At 40.8% G+C, this 21,069-nt stretch overlaps 1 protein-coding gene across 1 annotated transcript in view; it reads right to left on the reverse strand.

The window, feature by feature from the left end:
• Nucleotides 1-21,069, reverse strand: part of LOC139755483 (2-oxoadipate dehydrogenase complex component E1-like) — a 526,829-nt gene that overhangs the window by 373,829 nt on the left and 131,931 nt on the right. The gene's annotated exons all lie outside the window — the stretch shown is intronic.

Genomic DNA, 21,069 nt, shown 5'->3' on the forward strand with positions numbered 1-21,069 from the left:
ATATATCCTCTTGGTCAATCTTTCCTCACTCATCCTCTCCATGTGCCCAAACCACTTCAAAACACCCTCTTCTGCTCTCTCAACCACGCTCTTTTTATTTCCACACATCTCTCTTACCCTTACGTTACTCACTCGATCAAACCACCTCACACCACACATTGTCCTCAAACATCTCATTTCCAGCACATCCATCCTCCTGTGCACAACTCTATCCATAGCCCACGCCTCGCAACCATACAACATTGTTGGAACCACTATTCCTTCAAACATACCCATTTTTGCTTTCCGAGATAATGTTCTCGACTTCCACACATTCTTCAAGGCCCCCAGGATTTTCACCCCCTCCCCCACCCTATGATCCACTTCCGCTTCCATGGTTCCATCCACTGCCAGATCCACTCCCAGATATCTAAAACACTTCACTTCCTCCAGTTTTTCTCCATTCAAACTCACCTCCCAATTGACTTGACCCTCAACCCTACTGTACCTAATAACCTTGCTCTTATTCACATTTACTCTTAACTTTCTTCTTCCACACACTTTTCCAAACTCAGTCACCAGCTTCTGCAGTTTCTCACATGAATCAGCCACCAGCGCTGTATCATCAGCGAACAACAACTGACTCACTTCCCAAGCTCTCTCATCCCCAACAGACTTCATACTTGCCCCTCTTTCCAAAACTCTTGCATTTACCTCCCTAACAACCCCATCCATAAACAAATTAAACAACCATGGAGACATCAGACACCCCTGCCGCAAACCTACATTCACTGAGAACCAATCACTTTCCTCTCTTCCTACACGTACACATGCCTTACATCCTCGATAAAAACTTTTCACTGCTTCTAACAACTTTCCTCCCACACCATATATTCTTAATACCTTCCACAGAGCATCTCTATCAACTCTATCATATGCCTTCTCCAGATCCATGAATGCTACATACAAATCCATTTGCTTTTCTAAGGATTTCTCACATACATTCTTCAAAGCAAACACCTGATCCACACATCCTCTACCACTTCTGAAACCACACTGCTCCTCCCCAATCTGATGCTCTGTACATGCCTTCACCCTCTCAATCAATACCCTCCCATATAATTTACCAGGAATACTCAACAAACTTATACCTCTGTAATTTGAGCACTCACTCTTATCCCCTTTGCCTTTGTACAATGGCACTATGCACGCATTCCGCCAATCCTCAGGCACCTCACCATGAGTCATACATACATTAAATAACCTTACCAACCAGTCAACAATACAGTCACCCCCTTTTTTAATAAATTCCACTGCAATACCATCCAAACCTGCTGCCTTGCCGGCTTTCATCTTCCGCAAAGCTTTCACTACCTCTTCTCTGTTTACCAAATCATTTTCCCTAACCCTCTCACTTTGCACACCACCTCGACCAAAACACCCTATATCTGCCACTCTATCATCAAACACATTCAACAAACCTTCAAAATACTCACTCCATCTCCTTCTCACATCACCACTACTTGTTATCACCTCCCCACTTGCGCCCTTCACCGAAGTTCCCATTTGCTCCCTTGTCTTACGCACTTTATTTACCTCCTTCCAGAACATCTTTTTATTCTCCCTAAAATTTAATGATACTCTCTCAACCCAACTCTCATTTGCCCTTTTTTTCACCTCTTGCACCTTTCTCTTGACCTCCTGTCTCTTTCTTTTATACATCTCCCACTCAATTGCATTTTTCCCTGCAAAAATCGTCCAAATGCCTCTCTCTTCTCTTTCACTAATACTCTTACTTCTTCATCCCACCACTCACTACCCTTTCTAATCAACCCACCTCCCACTCTTCTCATGCCAAAAGCATCTTTTGCGCAATCCATCACTGATTCCCTAAATACATCCCATTCCTCCCCCACTCCCCTTACTTCCATTGTTCTCACCTTTTTCCATTCTGTACTCAGTCTCTCCTGGTACTTCCTCACACAGGTCTCCTTCTCAAGCTCACTTACTCTCACCACCCTCTTCACCCCAACATTCACTCTTCTTTTCTGAAAACCCATACAAATCTTCACCTTAGCCTCCACAAGATAATGATCAGACATCCCTCCAGCTGCACCTCTCAGCACATTAACATCCAAAAGTCTCTCTTTCGCACGCCTGTCAATTAACACGTAATCCAATAACGCTCTCTGGCCATCTCTCCTACTTACATAAGTATACTTATGTATATCTTGCTTTTTAAACCAGGTATTCCCAATCATCAGTCCTTTTTCAGCACATAAATCTACAAGCTCTTCACCATTTCCATTTACAACACTGAACACCCCATGTATACCAATTATTCCCTCAACTGCCACATTACTCACCTTTGCATTCAAATCACCCATCACTATGACCCGGTCTCGTGCATCAAAACCACTAACACACTCATTCAGCTGCTCCCAAAACACTTGCCTCTCTTGATCTTTCTTCTCATGCCCAGATGCATATGCACCAATAATCACCCACCTCTCTCCATCAACTTTCAGTTTTACCCATATTAATCGAGAATTTACTTTCTTACACTCTATCACATACTCCCACAACTCCTGTTTCAGGAGTATTGCTACTCCTTCCCTTGCTCTTGTCCTCTCACTAACCCCTGACTTTACTCCCCAGACATTCCCAAACCACTCTTCCCCTTTGCCCTTGAGCTTCGTTTCACTCAGAGCCAAAACATCCAGGTTCCTTTCCTCAAACATACTACCTATCTCTCCTTTTTTCACATCTTGGTTACATCCACACACATTTTTGCTTACAAATATGATTGGTTTATTCTTGTTGTGTCTGAATTTTATCACATGACTGGTTAGCAACTCTCTTTCAGTCACTTTAGCATTCTTGGGCCACTGCAAAACTAAAGTCAACTGTTATATGAGATATATAATAAATGAAAGACATTTTGGCCAAAAATCTTTGGTTGAAGGTTTCTTCATATTGTTGACTATAAGAGCATAAGCAGCACTATTTGCACTTGAACTTGATGGCCTCTTTGCAAATCTCCTGAGGGAAAATACCCTGAACAGTATGGAAAAAATTAAAAGACAACTGCTTAATGCAAATATTCACATGCCAGCTAATTCAAACTCAAGCCTGCCACCTACATCATGGATGCATGTACATGCACCAGTAAATGCAGTTGAAATTTCTGGAAAAGGAAAATTTTTGCCAGATTAGTGTTCTACATTTTGTTTTAAACATTTAATATTCTAAGTGCTCTACCATAAGGGTGAATTTACATACAATATTGCAAATCTATTTGAACTAAAATACATATACTGTTATGGCATATTTCTGTAACCTGAATGCTCATGAAATGGGGACCTATGCACCTTTAAACATCCATTTTCACCTTCCCACATGATGATCCATCTTTCCACACTCCTTAAAGCTCCCATATCCGAATGTCCGAATCTCTACAGAAGTCCTGCAAAACTCTTTTAATCCAATGTCTGTCAATGAACTGAACCAGGGCATGTAAAACATCTGGGGTAAACCATGGTAAGGTCTGTGGGGCCTAAATGTATATAAGAAGCTGTGGTTTTGGTGAATTACACATGACAGCTAGAGACTAAGGGTAAACGAATGTGGCCTTTTTTTTCTTCTGTTTCCTGATGCTACCTCCCTAACACAAGGGGTGGGAGATGCTGTCTGGAGTGAGGTGGCACAGGAAATGGATGAATGCGAGCAACTATGAAAACGTACATGTATATATGTTGATCTTATCTATTCATTCTTTTTTTATTTTTTATTATACTTTGTCGCTGTCTCCTGTTTTAGCGATGTAGTGCAAGGAAACAGATGAAAGAATGGCTCAACCCAGTCACATACACATGTATATACATACACGTCCACACACGCACATATACATACCTATATATCTCAACACACACACACACACAGACATATACCTATATACACATGTGCATAATTCATACTGTCTGCCCTTATTCATTCCTGTCGCCACCCTGCCACACATGAAATGACAACCCCCCTCCCCCTGCATGTGTGTGAGGTAGCGCTGGGAGAAGACAACAATGGCTACATTCGTTCACACTCAGTCTCTAGCTGTCATGTATATTGCACCGAAACCACAGCTCCTTTTCCACATCGTGGCCCCACAGAATTTTCCATGGTTTACTTCACATGCCCTGCTTCAATCAACTGACAGCACGTTAACCTCGGTATACAACATCGTTCCAATTCACCCCATTCCTTGCATACCTTTTACCCTCCTGCATCTTCAGGCCACGATCACTCAAAATCTTTTTCACTCCATCTTTCCACCTCCCGTTTGGTCTCCCACTTCTTCTAATTCCCTCCACCTCTGACACATATATCCTCTTTGTCAATCTTTCCTTGCTCATTCTCTCCATGTGACCAAACCATTTCAAAACACCTTCCTCTGCTCTCTCAATCACACTCTTTTTATTACCACACATCTCTCTTACCCTTTCATTACTTACTCGATCAAACCACCTCACACCACATACTGTCCTCAAACATCTCATTTCCAGGACATCCACCCTCCTCCGCACAACTCTATCTATAGCCCATGCCTCGCAACCATATAACATTGTTGGAACCACTATTCCTTCAAACATACCCATTTTTGCTTTCCAAGATAATGTTCTCAACTTCCACACATTTTTCAACGCTTCCAGAACTTTCGCCCCCTCCCCACCCTATGATTCACTTATGCTTCCATCCGCTGCCAAATCCACTCCCAGATATCTAAAACACTTCACTTCCGCCAGTTTTTCTCCCTTCAAACTTACCTCCCAATTCACTTGTCCCTCAACCCTATTGTATCTAATAACCTTGCTCTTATTCACATTTACCGTCAGCTTTCTTCTTTCACACACTTTACCAACCTCAGTCACCAGCTTCTGCAGTTTCTCAACCAAATCAGCCACCAGCGCTGCATCATCAGCGAACAACAACTGACTCACTTCCTAAGCTCTCTCATCCACAACAGACTGCATACTTCCCCCTCTTTCCAAAACTCTTGCATTCACCTCCCTAACAACCCCATCAATAAACAAATTAAACAGCCATGGAGACATCACGCACCCCTGCTGCAAACCAACATTCACTGAGAACCAATCACTTTCCTCTCTTCCTACATGTACACATGCCTTACATCCTCTATAAAAACTTTTCACTGCCTCTAGCAACTTACCTCCCACACCATATAATCTTAATACCTTCCACAGAGCATCTCTATCAACTCTATCATATGCCTTCTCCAGATCCATAAATGCTACATACAAATCCATTTCCTGTACTAAGTTTTTCTCAAATATATTTTTGAAAGCAAACACCTGATCACATATCCTTTACCACTTCTGAAACCGCACTGCTCTTCCCCAATCTGATGCTCTGTACATGCCTTCACCCTCTCAATCAATACCCTCCCATATAATTTCCCAGAAATACTCGACAAACTTATGCCTCTGTAATTTGAGCCCTCACTCTTATCCCATTTGCCTTTGTACAATGGCACTATGCAAGCATTCTGCCAGTCCTCAGGCACCTTACTATGAATCATACATACATTAAATAACCTTACCAACCAGTCAACAATACAGTCACCCCCTTCTTTAATAAATTCCACTCTAATACCATCCAAACCCACTGCCTTGCCGGCTTTCATCTTCCGCAAAGCCTTTACTACCTCTTCTCTGTTTACCAAAACATTCTCCCTAACCCTTTCACTTTGCACACCACCTCAACCAAAACACCGTATACCTGCCACTCTATCATCAAACATATTCAACAAACCTTCAAAATACTCACTCCATCTCCTTATCACATCACCACTACTTGTTATCACCTCCCTATTAGCCCCCTTCACTGATGTTCCCATTTGTTCCCTTGTCTTATCCACTTAATTTACCTCCTTCCAAAATATCTTTTTATTCTCCCAAAAAGTTAATGATACCCTCTCACCCAAACTCTCATTTGCTCTCTTTTTCGCCTCTTGCATCTTTCTCTTGACCTCCTCCCTCTCTCTTTTATACATCTCCCACTCATCTGCATCATTTCCCAGCAAAAATCATCCAAATGCCTCTCTCTTCTCTTTCATTAATAATCTTACTTCTTCATCCCACCACTCATACCCTTTCTAATCTGCCCATCTCCCATGCTTCTCATGCCACAAGCATCTTTTGCCCAAGCCATCACTGCTTCCCTAAATACATCCCATTCCTCCCCCACTCCCCTTACGTCCTTTCTTCTCACTCTTTTCCATTCTGTACTCAGTCTCTCCTGGTACTTCCTCACATAAGTCTCCTTCCCAAGTTCACTTACTCTCACCCCTCTCTTCACCCCAACATTCTCTCTTCTTTTCTGAAAACCTCTACAAATCTTCACCTTCGCCTCCACAAGATAATGATCAGACATCCCTCCAGTTGCACCTATCACCACACTAACATCCAAAAGTCTCTCTTTTGCGTGCCTATCAATTAACACGTATTCCAATAATGCTCTCTGGCCAACTCTCCCACTTACATATACTTGTGTATATCTCTTCTCAAACCAGGTAACCAGGTATTCCCAATCACTAGTCCTTTTTCAGCACATAACTCTAAAAGCTCTTCACCATTTCCATTTACAACACTGAACACCCCATGTACACCAATTATTCCCTTAACTGCCACATTACTCACCTTTGCATTCAAATCACCCATCACTATAACCCGGTCTCGTGCATCAAAACTACTAACACACTCACTCAGCTGCTACCAAAACACTTGCCTCTCATGATCTTTCTTCTCATACCAAGGTGCATAAGCACCAATAATCACCCATCTCTCTCCATCACAACTTTCAGTTTTACCCATATCAATCTAGAGTTTACTTTCTTACACTCTATCACATACTCCCACCACTCCTGTTTCAGGAGTAGTGCTACTCCTTCCCTTGCTCTTGTCTACTCCCACCACTCCTGTTTCAGGAGTAGTGCTACTCCTTCCCTTGCTCTTGTCCTCTCACTAATACCCCTGACTTTACTCCCAAGACATTCCCAAACCACTTTTCCCTTTACCCTTGAGCTTCATTTCACTCAAAGCCAAAACATCCAGGTTCCTTTCCTCAAACATACTACCTATCTCTCCTTTTTTCTCATCTTGGTTACATCCACACAGATTTAGACACCCCAATCTGAGCCTTCTAGGAGGATGAGCACTCACCGCGTGACTCCTTCTTCTGTTTCCCTATCTGGAAAGTTAAAAATTCAATGAGGGGAGGGTTTCTAGCTCCCCGCTCCCATCCCCTTTAGTCGCCTTCTATAACACATGAGGAATGTGTGGGAAATATTCTTTCTCCCCTATCCCCAGGGATAATCTATCTATTTTATATTCATCATACTTGGTCACTGTCTCCTGCGTTAGCGAGGTAGTGCAAAGATGAAAGAATGGCCCAACCCAACATACACATGTATATACATAAACACCCACACACGCACATATACATACTTATACATTTCAATGTATACATACATGTATATGTATATACAAACAAAGTGCATATGAATGTGCACCTTCATAGAACATACAAACCTGCAACAGCCAGGATCAAAACCGGGTGTTTATGTGTATACATGTGGGTGTTTATGTATGTACATGTATATACATAAACACCCACACACGCACATATACATACCTATACGTTTCAACTTATACATACCCATACATATACATACACACACAAGTACACACTCATACTTTCTGCCCCTATCCATTCCCGTCGCCAAACCACCACAAATGAAATGGCACCCCTCTCCCCACAAGCGCGCGAGGTAGTGCCAGGAAAAGACAGCAATGGCCACATTCATTCACACTCAGTCTCTAGCTGTCATGTGTAATGCAGAGAAAACACAGCTCCCTGTCCACATCCAGGCCTCACAAAACTTTCTATGGTTTACCCCAGGCCCTTCACATACCCTAGTTCAATCCATTGACAGCACGTCCACCCAGGGATACCACATTCCTCCAATTCACTCTATTCCTTGCAAGCCTTTCACCCTCCTGTATGTTCAGGCCTCAATCGCTCAAAATCTTTTTCACTCCATCCTTCCACCTCCGATTTGGTCTCCCACTTCTCGTTTCCTCCACCTCTGACACGTATATCCTCTTTTTCAATCTTTCCTAACTCATTCTCTCCATGTGACCATACCATTTCAATACACCCTCTTCTGCTCTCTCAACCACACTCTTTCTATTACCACACATCTCTCTTACCCTTTCATTAATTACTCGATCAAACCACCTCACACCACATATTGTCTTCAAACATTTCATTTCCAACACATCCACCCTCCTTTGCACAACCCTATCTACAGCCCACACCTTGCAGCCACAAAACATTGTTGGAACCACTATTCCTTCAAACATACCAATTTTTGCTCTCCAACGTAACGTTCTTGCTTTCCACACATTCTTCAGTGCTCCCAGAACCTTTGCTCCCTACCCCACCATGTAACTCACTTCTGCTTCCATGGTTCCATCCGCTGATAAATCCACCCCCAAATGCTAAAACAATTCACTTCCTCCGGTTTTTCTCCATTCAAACTTACCTCCCAATTAACTTACTCCTCAACCCTACTGTGCCTAATAACCTTGCTCTTATTCATATTTACTCTCAGCTTTCTTCTTTCACACACTACCAAACTCAGTCACTAGCTTCTGCAGTTTCTCAACCAAATCAGCCACAAGCTCTGTATCATCAGCAAACAACAACTAACTCACTTCCCAAGCTCTCTCATCCACAACAGACTGCATTCTTGCCCCTATCTCCAAAACTCTTGCATTCACCTCCCTAACAACCCCATCCATAAATAAATCAAACTGCCATGGAGACATCACACACCCCTTCTGCAAACCGACATTCACTGGGAACCAATCAATTTCCTCTCTTCCTACTCATACACAAGCCTTACATCTTTGATAAAAACTTTTCACTACTTCTAGCAACTTTACCTGCCACACCATATACTCTTAATGCCTTCCACAAAGCATTTCTATCAACTCTATTATATGCCTTCTCCAGATCCATAAATGCTACATACAAATCCATCTGTTTTTCCAAGTATTTCTCACATACATTCTTCAAAGCAAACACATGATCCACACATCCTTTACCACTTCTGAAACAACACTGCTCTTCCCCAATCTGATGCTTTGTACATGTTTTCACTCTCTCAATCAATACTCTCGCATATAATTGCCCCGGAATACTCAACAAACTTATATCTCTGTAATTTGACCACTCACCTTTATCCCCTTTGCATTTGTACAATAGCACTATGCATGCATTCTGCCAATCCTCAGGCACTTCCCATGAACCATACATACATTGAATGTTCTTCCCAACACTCAACAACACAGTCACCCCCTTTTTTAAGAAATTCCACTGCAATACCATCCAAACCTGCCGCCTTGCCGGCTTTCATCTTCCACAAAACTTTCACTACCTCTTCTCTGTTTACCAAATCATTCTCCCTAACCCTCTCATTTCGCACACCACGTCAACCAAAACACCCAAAATCTGCCACTTTATCATCAAACACATTCAACAAACCTTCAAAGTACTCACTCCATCTCCTTCTCACTTCACCATTACTTGTTATTACCTCTCCATTAGCCCCCTTCACCGATGTTCCCATTCGTTCTCTTGTCTTATGCACTTTCTTTACCTCCTTCAAAAACATCTTTTTATTCTCCCTAAAATCTAATAATACTCTCTCACCCCAACTCTCATCTGCCCTCTTTTTCACTTCTTGCACCTTTCTCTTGACTTCCTGACTCTTTCTTTTATACATCTCCCAGTCATTCACACTACTTCCCAGCAAAAATCATCCTAACGCCTCTCTCTTCTCTTTCACTAATAATCTTACTTCTCCATCCCGTCACACACTACCCTTTCTAATCTGCCCACCTCCCACCTTTCTCATGCCACAAGCATCATTTATGCAAGCCATCACTGCCTCCCTAAATACATCCCATTCCTCCCCCACTCCCTCTACGTCATTTGCTCTCACCTTTTTCCATTCTACACTCAATCTCTGCTGGTATTTCCTCACACAAGTCTCCTTTCTAAGCTGACTTACACTCAACACTCTCTTCACGCCAACATTCTCTCTTTATCTCTGAAAACCTCCTAAAATCTTTACCTTCGCCTCCACAAGATAATGATCAGACATCTCTCCAGTTGCCCCTCTCAGCACATTAGCACCCAAAAGCCTCTCTTTCACATGCCTATCAATCAACACATAATCCATCAACACTCTCTGGCCATCTCTCCTACTTACATACAAATACTTATGTATATCTCTCTTTTTAAACCAGGTATTACCAATCACCAGTACTTTTTCAGCACACAAATCTACAAGCTCTTCACCATTTCCATTTTACAACACTGAACACCCCATGTGCACCAATCACACCCTCAACTGCCACATTACCTACCTTTGCCTTCAAATCATCCATCACTATAAACCAGTCTCGTGCATCAAAGCTGCTAACACATTCACTCAGCTGCTCCCAAAACACTTGCCTTTCATGATCTTTCTTCTCATAACCAGGTGCATAGGTACCAATAACCATCCATCTATCTCCATCCACTTTCAGTTTTATCCATATCAATGTAGAGTTTACTTTCTTACACTCTATCACATACTCCCACAACTCCTGCTTTGTCCTGGTCCTCTGACCAACCCCTGACTTAACTCCCAAGGCATTCTCAAATCATTCTTCCCCTTTACCCTTGAGCTTTGTTTCACTCGGAGCCAAAACATCCAGGTTCCTTTCCTCAAACACTACCTACCTCTCCTTTTTTCTCATCTTGATTACATCCACATGCATTTAGACACCAATCTGAGCCTTCGAGGAGGATAAGCACTCCCGCACGACTCCTTCTTCTGTTTCCCCTTTTAGAAAGTTTAAATATAAGGAGGGGAGGGTTTCTAACCCCCGCTCCCATCCCCTTTAGTTGCCTTCTACGACACATGAGGAATGCATGGGAAGTATTCTCTCTCCCCCATCCCCAGGGATAATCTATCTATTTTATATTCATTATACTTGGTCGCTGTCTCCTGCATTAGCGAGGTAGCGGAAGGATGAAAGAATAGCCTAACCCAACATACACATGCATATAGATAAACACCCACACACGCACATATACATACCTATGCATTTCAATGTATACATACATATACATGTATATATGAACAAAGTCCATGTGAACACACACCTTCATAGAACATACAAACCTCTAACAGCCAGGATCGTACCTGGGTGTTTATGTATATACATGTATATACATAAACACCCACACACGCACATATATATACCTATACACTTCAATTTATACATACACATACATATACATATACACACATGTACACGCTCATACTTGCTGCCCCTATCCATTCCCGTCGCCAACCCACCACACATGAAATGACACCCCTCTCCCCCCGTGCGCGTGCGAGGTAACATCAGGATAAGACAACAATGGCCACATTCGTTCACACTCAGTCTCTAGCTGTCATGTGTAATGCACAGAAACCATAGCTCCCTTTCCACAACCAGGCCTCACAAAACTTTTTATGGTTTACCCCACATACCCTGGTTCAATCCATTGACAGCACGTCCACCCAGGGATACCACATTCTTCCAATTCACCCTATTCCTTGCAAGCCTTTCACCCTCCTGTATGTTCAGGCCTCGATCGCTCAAAATCTTTTTCACTCCATCCTTCCACCTCTAATTTGGTCTCCCACTTCCCGCTTCCTCCATGTCTGACACATATATCCCCTTTTTCAATCTTTCCTAACTCATTCTCTCCATGTGACCAAACCATTTAAATACAAACTCTTCTGCGCTCTTAACCACACTCTTTCTGTTACCACACATCTCTCTAACCCTTTCATTATTTACTCGATCAAACCACCTCACACCACATATTGTCCTCAAGCATTTCATTTCCAACACATCCACCTTCCTTCGCACGACCCTATCTATAGCCCACGCCTCGCCACTACAAAACACTGTTGTACCCACTATTCCTTCAAACATACCCATTTTTGCTCTCCAAGAGAACGTTCTTGCCTTCCACTCATTCTTCAACGCTCCCAGAACCTTTGCTCCCTCCCCCACCATGTGACTCACTTCTGCTTCCATAGCTCCATCTGCTGCTAAATATAACTCCCAAATGCTAAAACAATTCACTTCCTACAGTATTTCTCCATTCAAACTTACCTCCCAATTAACTTATTCCTCAACCCTTCTGTACCTAATAACCTTGCTCTTATTCATATCTATGTTCAGCTTTCTTCTTTCACACACTACCAAACTCAGTCACTAGCTTCTGCAGTTTCTCAACCAAATCAGCCACAAGCTCTGTATCATCAGCAAACAACAACTAACTCACTTCCCAAGCTCTCTCATCCACAACAGACTGCATACTTGCCCCTCTCTCCAAAACTCTTGCATTCACCTCCCTAACAACCACATCCATAAATAAATTAAACAGCCATGGAGACATCACACACCCCTGTCGCAAATCGACATTCACTGGGAACCAATCACTTTCCTCTCCTCCTACTCATACACAAGCCTTACATCTTTGATAAAAACTTTTCACTACTTCTAGCAACTTACCTGCCACACCATATACTCTTAATACCTTTCACAAAGCATTTCTATCAACTCTATTATATGCCTTCTCCAGATCCATAAATGCTACATACAAATCCATCTGTTTTTCTAAGTATTTCTCACATACATTCTTCAAAGCAAACACCTGATCCATACATCCTCTACCACTTCTGAAACCACACTGCTCTTCCCCAGTCTGATGCTTGTACATGCTTTCACATTCTCAATCAATACCCTCCCATATAATTTCCCAGGAATACTCAACAAACTTATACCTCTGTAATTTGACCACTCACCTTTATCCCCTTTGCCTCTGTACAATAGCACTATGCATGCATTCTGCCAATCCTCAGGCACTTCACCATGAACCATACATACATTGAATATCCTTACCAACCAGTCAACAACACAGTCACCCCCCTTTTTTAACAAATTCCACTGCAATAATATCAAAACCCGCTGCCTTGCCAGCTTTCATATTCCACAAAGCTTTTACTACCTCTTCTCTGTTTACCAAATCATTCCCCCTAACCCTCTCATTTCGCACACCATGTCAACCAAAACACTCAAAATCTGCCACTTATCATCAAACACATTCAACAAACCTTCAAAGTACTCACTCCATCTCCTTCTCACTTCACCATTACTTGTTATTACCTCTATATTAGCCCCCTTCACCAATGTTCCCATTTGTTCTCTTGTCTTACGCACTTTCTTTACCTCCTTCTAAAACATCTTTTCATTCTCCCTAAAATCTAATAATACTCTCTCACCCCAACTCTCATCTGCCCACTTTTTCACCTCTTGCACCTTTCTCTTGACCTCCTGACTCTTTCTTTTATACATCTCCCAGTCATTCACACTACTTCCATGCAAAAATCATCCTAACGCCTCTCTCTTATCTTCCACCAATAATTTCACTTCTTCACCCTGCCATGCACTACCCTTTCTAATCTGCCCACCTCCCACCTTTCTCATGCCAAAAGCATCTTTTATGCAAGCCATCACTGCCTCGCTAAATACATCCCATTCCTCCCCCACTCCCCTTACATCATTTGCTCTCACCTTTTTCGACTCTACACTCAATCTCTGCTGGTATTTCCTCACACAAGTCTCCTTTCTAAGCTCACTTACTCTCAACACTCTCTTCACCCCAACATTCTCCCTTCTTTTCTGAAAACCTCTAAAAATCTTTACCTTCGCCTCCACAAGATAATGAACAGACATCTCTCCAGTTGCCCCTCTCAGCATACTAACACCCAAAACCCTCTTTTTCACATAATCCAACAACACTCTCTGGCCATCTCTCCTACTTATATATGTATACTATTGTATATTTTTCTAAACCAGGTATTCCCAATCACCAGTACTTTTTCAGCACACAAATCTACAAGCTCTTCACCATTTCCATTTACAACACTGAACACCCCATGTGCACTAATCATACCCTCAACTGCCACATTACCTACCTTTGCCTTCAAATCACCCATCACTATAAACCAGTCTCGTGCATCAAAGCTGCCAACACATTCACTCAGCTGCTCCCAAAACACTTGCCTTTCATGATCTTTCTTCTCATCACCAGGTGCATAGGCACCAATAACCACCCATCTATCTCCATCCACTTTCAGTTTTACCCATATCAATCTAGAGTTTACTTTCTTACACTCTGTCACATACTCCCACAACTCCTGCTTTGCCCTTGTCCTCTCACCAGCCCCTGACTTAACTCCCAAGACATTCCCAAATCATTCTTCCCCTTTACCCTTGAGCTTCGTTTTATTCAGAGCCAAAACATCCAGGTTCCTTTCCTCAAACACTACCTATCTCTCCTTTTTTCTTATTTTGATTACATCCACACACATTTACAAACCCCAATCTGAGCCTTCGAGGAGGATAAGCACCCCCGCATGACTCCTTTTTCTGTTTCTCCTTTTAGAAAGTTAAAATATAAGGAGGGGAGGGTTTCTAGCCCCCCGCTACCATCCCCTTTAGTCGCCTTCTACGACATGTGAGGAATGCATGGGAAGTATTGTTTCTCCCCATCCCCAGGGATAATCTATCTATCTTATACTCATTATACTTGGTCGCTGTCTCTTGTATTAGCGAGGTAGCGCAAGGATGAAAGAGTGGCCCAACCTAACATACACATGCATATACATAAACACCCACACACGCACATATACATACCTATACATTTCAACATATACATACATATACATGTATATACATAAACACCCACACACGCACATATACATACCTATACATTTCAACATATACATACATATACATGTATATACATAAACACCCACACACGCACATATACATACCTATACATTTCAACATATACATACATATACATGTATATACATAAACACCCACACACGCACATATACATACCTATGCATTTCAATGTATACATACATATACATGTATATACATAAACACCCACACACGCACATATACATACCTATACATTTCAACATATACATACATATACATGTATATACATAAACACCCACACACGCACATATACATACCTATGCATTTCAATGTATACATACATATACATGTATATACATAAACACCCACACACGCACATATACATACCTATGCATTTCAATGTATACATACATATACATGTATATACATAAACACCCACACACGCACATATACATACCTATACATTTCAACATATACATACATATACATGTATATACATAAACACCCACACACGCACATATACATACCTATGCATTTCAATGTATACATACATATACATGTATATACATAAACACCCACACACGCACATATACATACCTATGCATTTCAATGTATACATACATATACATGTATATACATAAACACCCACACACGCACATATACATACCTATGCATTTCAATGTATACATACATATACATGTATATACATAAACACCCACACACGCACATATACATACCTATGCATTTCAATGTATACATACATATACATGTATATACATAAACACCCACACACGCACATATACATACCTATGCATTTCAATGTATACATACATATACATGTATATACATAAACACCCACACACGCACATATACATACCTATGCATTTCAATGTATACATACATATACATGTATATACATAAACACCCACACACGCACATATACATACCTATGCATTTCAATGTATACATACATATACATGTATATACATAAACACCCACACACGCACATATACATACCTATGCATTTCAATGTATACATACATATACATGTATATACATAAACACCCACACACGCACATATACATACCTATGCATTTCAATGTATACATACATATACATGTATATACATAAACACCCACACACGCACATATACATACCTATGCATTTCAATGTATACATACATATACATGTATATACATAAACACCCACACACGCACATATACATACCTATGCATTTCAATGTATACATACATATACATGTATATACATAAACACCCACACACGCACATATACATACCTATGCATTTCAATGTATACATACATATACATGTATATACATAAACACCCACACACGCACATATACATACCTATGCATTTCAATGTATACATACATATACATGTATATACATAAACACCCACACACGCACATATACATACCTATGCATTTCAATGTATACATACATATACATGTATATACATAAACACCCACACACGCACATATACATACCTATACATTTCAACATATACATACATATACATGTATATACATAAACACCCACACACGCACATATACATACCTATGCATTTCAATGTATACATACATATACATGTATATACATAAACACCCACACACGCACATATACATACCTATGCATTTCAATGTATACATACATATACATGTATATACATAAACACCCACACACGCACATATACATACCTATGCATTTCAATGTATACATACATATACATGTATATACATAAACACCCACACACGCACATATACATACCTATGCATTTCAATGTATACATACATATACATGTATATACATAAACACCCACACACGCACATATACATACCTATACATTTCAACATATACATACATATACATGTATATACATAAACACCCACACACGCACATATACATACCTATGCATTTCAATGTATACATACATATACATGTATATACATAAACACCCACACACGCACATATACATACCTATGCATTTCAATGTATACATACATATACATGTATATACATAAACACCCACACACGCTGCCTTGCTGGCTTTCATCTTCCACAAAGCTTTTACTACCTCTTCTCTGTTCACCAAATCATTCTCCCTAACCCTTTCACTTTTCACACCACCTCGACCAAAACACCCTATATCTGCCACTCTATCATCAAACACATTCAACAAACCTTCAAAATACTCATTCCATCTCCTTCTCACATCACCACTACTTGTTATCACCTCCCTATTAGCCCCCTTCCCTGATGTTCCCATTTGTTCCCTTGTCTTATCCACTTAATTTACCTCCTTCCAAAACATCTTTTTATTCTCCCAAAAATTTAATGATAATCTCTCACCCCAACTCTCATTTGCTCTCTTTTTTGCCTCTTACACCTTTCTCTTGACCTCTTCCCTCTTTCTTTTATACATCTCCCAGTCATTTGCATTATTTCCCTGTAAAAATCATCCAAATGCCTCTCTCTTCTCTTTCACTAATAATCTTACTTCTTTATTACACCACTCATACCCTTTCTAATCTGCCCACCTCCCACATTTCTCATGCCACAAGCATCTTTTGCACAAGCCATCACTGCTTCCCTAAATACATCTCATTCCTCCCCCACTCCCCTTACGTCCTTTCTTCTCACCTTTTTCCATTCTGTACTCAGTCTCTCGTGGTACTTCCTCACACAAGTCTCCTTCCCAAGTTCACTTACTCTCACCCCTCTCTTCACCCCAACATTCTCTTTTCTTTTCTGAAAACCTCTACAAATCTTCACCTTCGCCTCCACAAGATAATGATCAGACATCCCTCCAGTTGCACCTATCACCACACTAACATCCAAAAGTCTCTCTTTTGCACGCCTATCAATTAACACGTATTCCAATAATGCTCTCTGGACATCTCTCCTACTTACATACATATACTTGTGTATATCTCTCTTTTTAAACCAGGTATTCTCAATCACCAGTCCTTTTTCAGCACATAAATCGATCGCTGAAAATCTTTTTCACTCCATCCTTCCACCTCTAATTTGGTCTCCCACTTCTCCTCGTTTCCTCCACCTCTGACACGTATATCCTCTTTTTCAATCTTTCCTCACTCATTCTCTCCATGTGTCCAACCATTTCCATACACCCTCGTCTGCTCTCTCAACCACACTCTTTCTATTACCACACATCTCTCTTACCCTTTCATTAATTACTCGATCAAACCACCTCACACCACATATTGTCCTCAAATATTTCATTTCCAACACATCCACCCTCGTTCACACAACCCTTGCAACCACAAAACATTGTTAGAACCACTATTCCTTCAAACATACCAATTTTTGCTCTCCAAGATAACGTTCTTGCCTTCCACACATTCGTCAATGCTCCCAGAACCTTCGCTTCCTCCCCCACCATGTAACTCACTTCTGCTTCCATGGTTCCATCCACTAATAAATCCACTCCCAAATGCTAAAACACATCACTTCCTCCAGTTTTTCTCCATTCAAACTTACCTCCCAATTAACTTATTCCTCAACCCTATTGTACATAATAACCTTGCTCTTATTCATAGTTACTCTCAACTTTCTTCTTTCACACACTACCAAACTCAGTCACTAGCTTCTGCAGTTTCTTAACCAAATCAGCCACAAGCTCTGTATCATCAGCAAACAACAACTAACTCACTTCCCAAGCTTTCTCATCTACAACAGACTGCATACTTGCCCCTCTCTCCAAAACTCATGCATTCACCTCCCTAACAACCCCATCCATAAACAAATTAAACACCCATGGAGACATCACACACCCCTGTTGCAAACCGACATTCACTGGGAACCAATCACTTTCCTCTCCTCTTACTCATACACAAGCCTTACATCTTTGATAAAAACTTTTCACTACTTCTAGCAACTTACCTGCCACACCATATACTCTTAATACCCTCCGCAAAGCATTTCTGTCAACTCAATCAAATGCCTTCTCCAGATCCATAAATGCTACATACAAATCCATTTGTCTTTCTAAGTATTTCTCACATACATCCTTCAAAGCAAACACCTGATCCAGACATCCTCTACCACTTCTGAAACCACACTGCTCTTCCCCAGTCTGATGCTTTGTACAGGCTTTCACACTCTCAACCAATACCCTCCCATATAATTTCCCAGGAAAACTCAACAAACTTATACCTCTGTAATTTGAACACTCACCTTTATCCCCTTTGCCTTTGTACAATAGCACCATGCATGCATTCTGCCAATCCTCAGGCACTTCACCATGAACCATACATACACTGAATATCCTTACCAACCAGTCAACAACACAGTCACCTCCTTTTTTAACAATTTCCACAGCAATACCATCCAAGCCCGCCGCCTTGCTGGCTTTCATCTTACGCAAAGCTTTTACTACCTCTTCTCTGTTTACCAAATCATTTTCCCTGTCTTGAAGACAGCAACAAGTCTGCATGCATCTGTCTGAGGAGGGGGCTTAGAAATAAAGATGGTTATTGTTTGCTATTTTGTAGTGACACGGTGATGGTGGCAGATTTGAGAGAGAATTAGCATAGTTGGTTTCTTTGGAAGAGGGTGTGAAAGGAGAATGTTGAGAGTACATGTGAATAAAAGCAAGGTTAATAGGTTTAGCAGTGAAGATACACAGGTTAGTTGGGTTTTGAGTTTAAATGGACAAAACATGGAGGAAGAGAAGTTTTACATAACTGTGGGTGGACACAGTAGAAAATGGAACTACTGGAGCTGAAGTGAGACATAGAGTGTGTGAAGGGGCAAAAGTCCTGGCAGCAGTGAGTTACATGTGGAATGATAGGTCATTCTCTGGGAAAGTGAATTTAGTTGTTTGATAATATAGTAATACTGATACTGTTGTATGACTGCAAGGCATAGGCTCTATATGGGCTCTATATGAGAATGTGCACAAGAGGGAGAGTGTGCTGAATATGAAATGTTTCGCAAAATATGTTGCAAGGAGAGGGTTGATAGAGTAAGAAATCATACAGTAGGAGAAAGGTATGGTTATAGGAAAAGCACAGTTGAAAGAGATGAAAAGTGTTTGTTGAAATGGTTTGGGCATACAAACAGAATGAGTAAGGATAGGTTCACCAAAAGGGGGTACACATATGCTAGAAGTGGAGGGGACAAGGAGTTGGAGACTGAACTAGAGATGAATGGACGGAGTGAAAAAGCTTTCTCATGTTTGTGGCCTGATCATGCAGGAAGGTCAAAGGGGTGCATATGATAGAGTAAATTAAGGCAAAGTGATTCATGGGGGGCAGGGATATCAATGTACTAAATCAGGGTATAGGAAGCAGTCAGGGAAAACTATGGAAATGTATATGAGGCTTGGTTGTGGATGGAGGATGTGATTTTAGTGTATTACACATGAAAGCTGTGTACTAAGTGAATGAGGCCATGTCTGTCTGATGCAGGAAACAGCAAATAATAAGGAAAAACAATGTATTTACAAATCTTACAAGTTTAGATCTTTAAGAGTTATGACATTTTTCTTTCCACTGTTAATTCTTTTCATATTTCCATGTCCCCTCCCTCTCCAGGCCACTTTGATCTTGACTCTAACCTGTTTTACATTGTTGTAAGGTTTATATATTGACTCCATTCAATATCAATCAATTTATACATCTTTCAATCCCTACATCTCTATTTCTGTCAGCTGTTCTTATTCTTGGTGGTTGTAGAAATCGGTATTTCAGACATTTTTCAAAATAAGAGCAAAATTCTGGATGTTTGAAATTACATTCTTGATGTCTACATTTCCTTGCATTAAAGATTCCAAAGCAGCATTATATCATACAAAGTGGAGGGTGACCCCTTCCACATTTATAATTCTACTTACATCTCCCTTTGAAATAATGTCTATATTTGCTCTTATCATTAATTTCTTTTAGTTTCCTTTCATCATCTTTACTTTTGAAAATTTTCAGTTTTCTTCCTTAGAGAGACGATGAGAAGGAAAATAAAGAGAGGGTACCTTATGGTTGGTAGATTGGTTGGATGTTTGGTCTTTAGACTTATCAATTGCAGGGGTCATTAATGCTATTACTGTCAAGCTACATTCACAAAACAAAAAATTCTTAAACATCTTCAGGTGTTATGGAAAATTTTAAGACCAGATACATTCTCACAAT

The sequence above is a fragment of the Panulirus ornatus genome, chromosome 19 (genome assembly GCF_036320965.1).
Source record: "Panulirus ornatus isolate Po-2019 chromosome 19, ASM3632096v1, whole genome shotgun sequence".
NCBI lineage: Eukaryota > Metazoa > Arthropoda > Malacostraca > Decapoda > Palinuridae > Panulirus > Panulirus ornatus.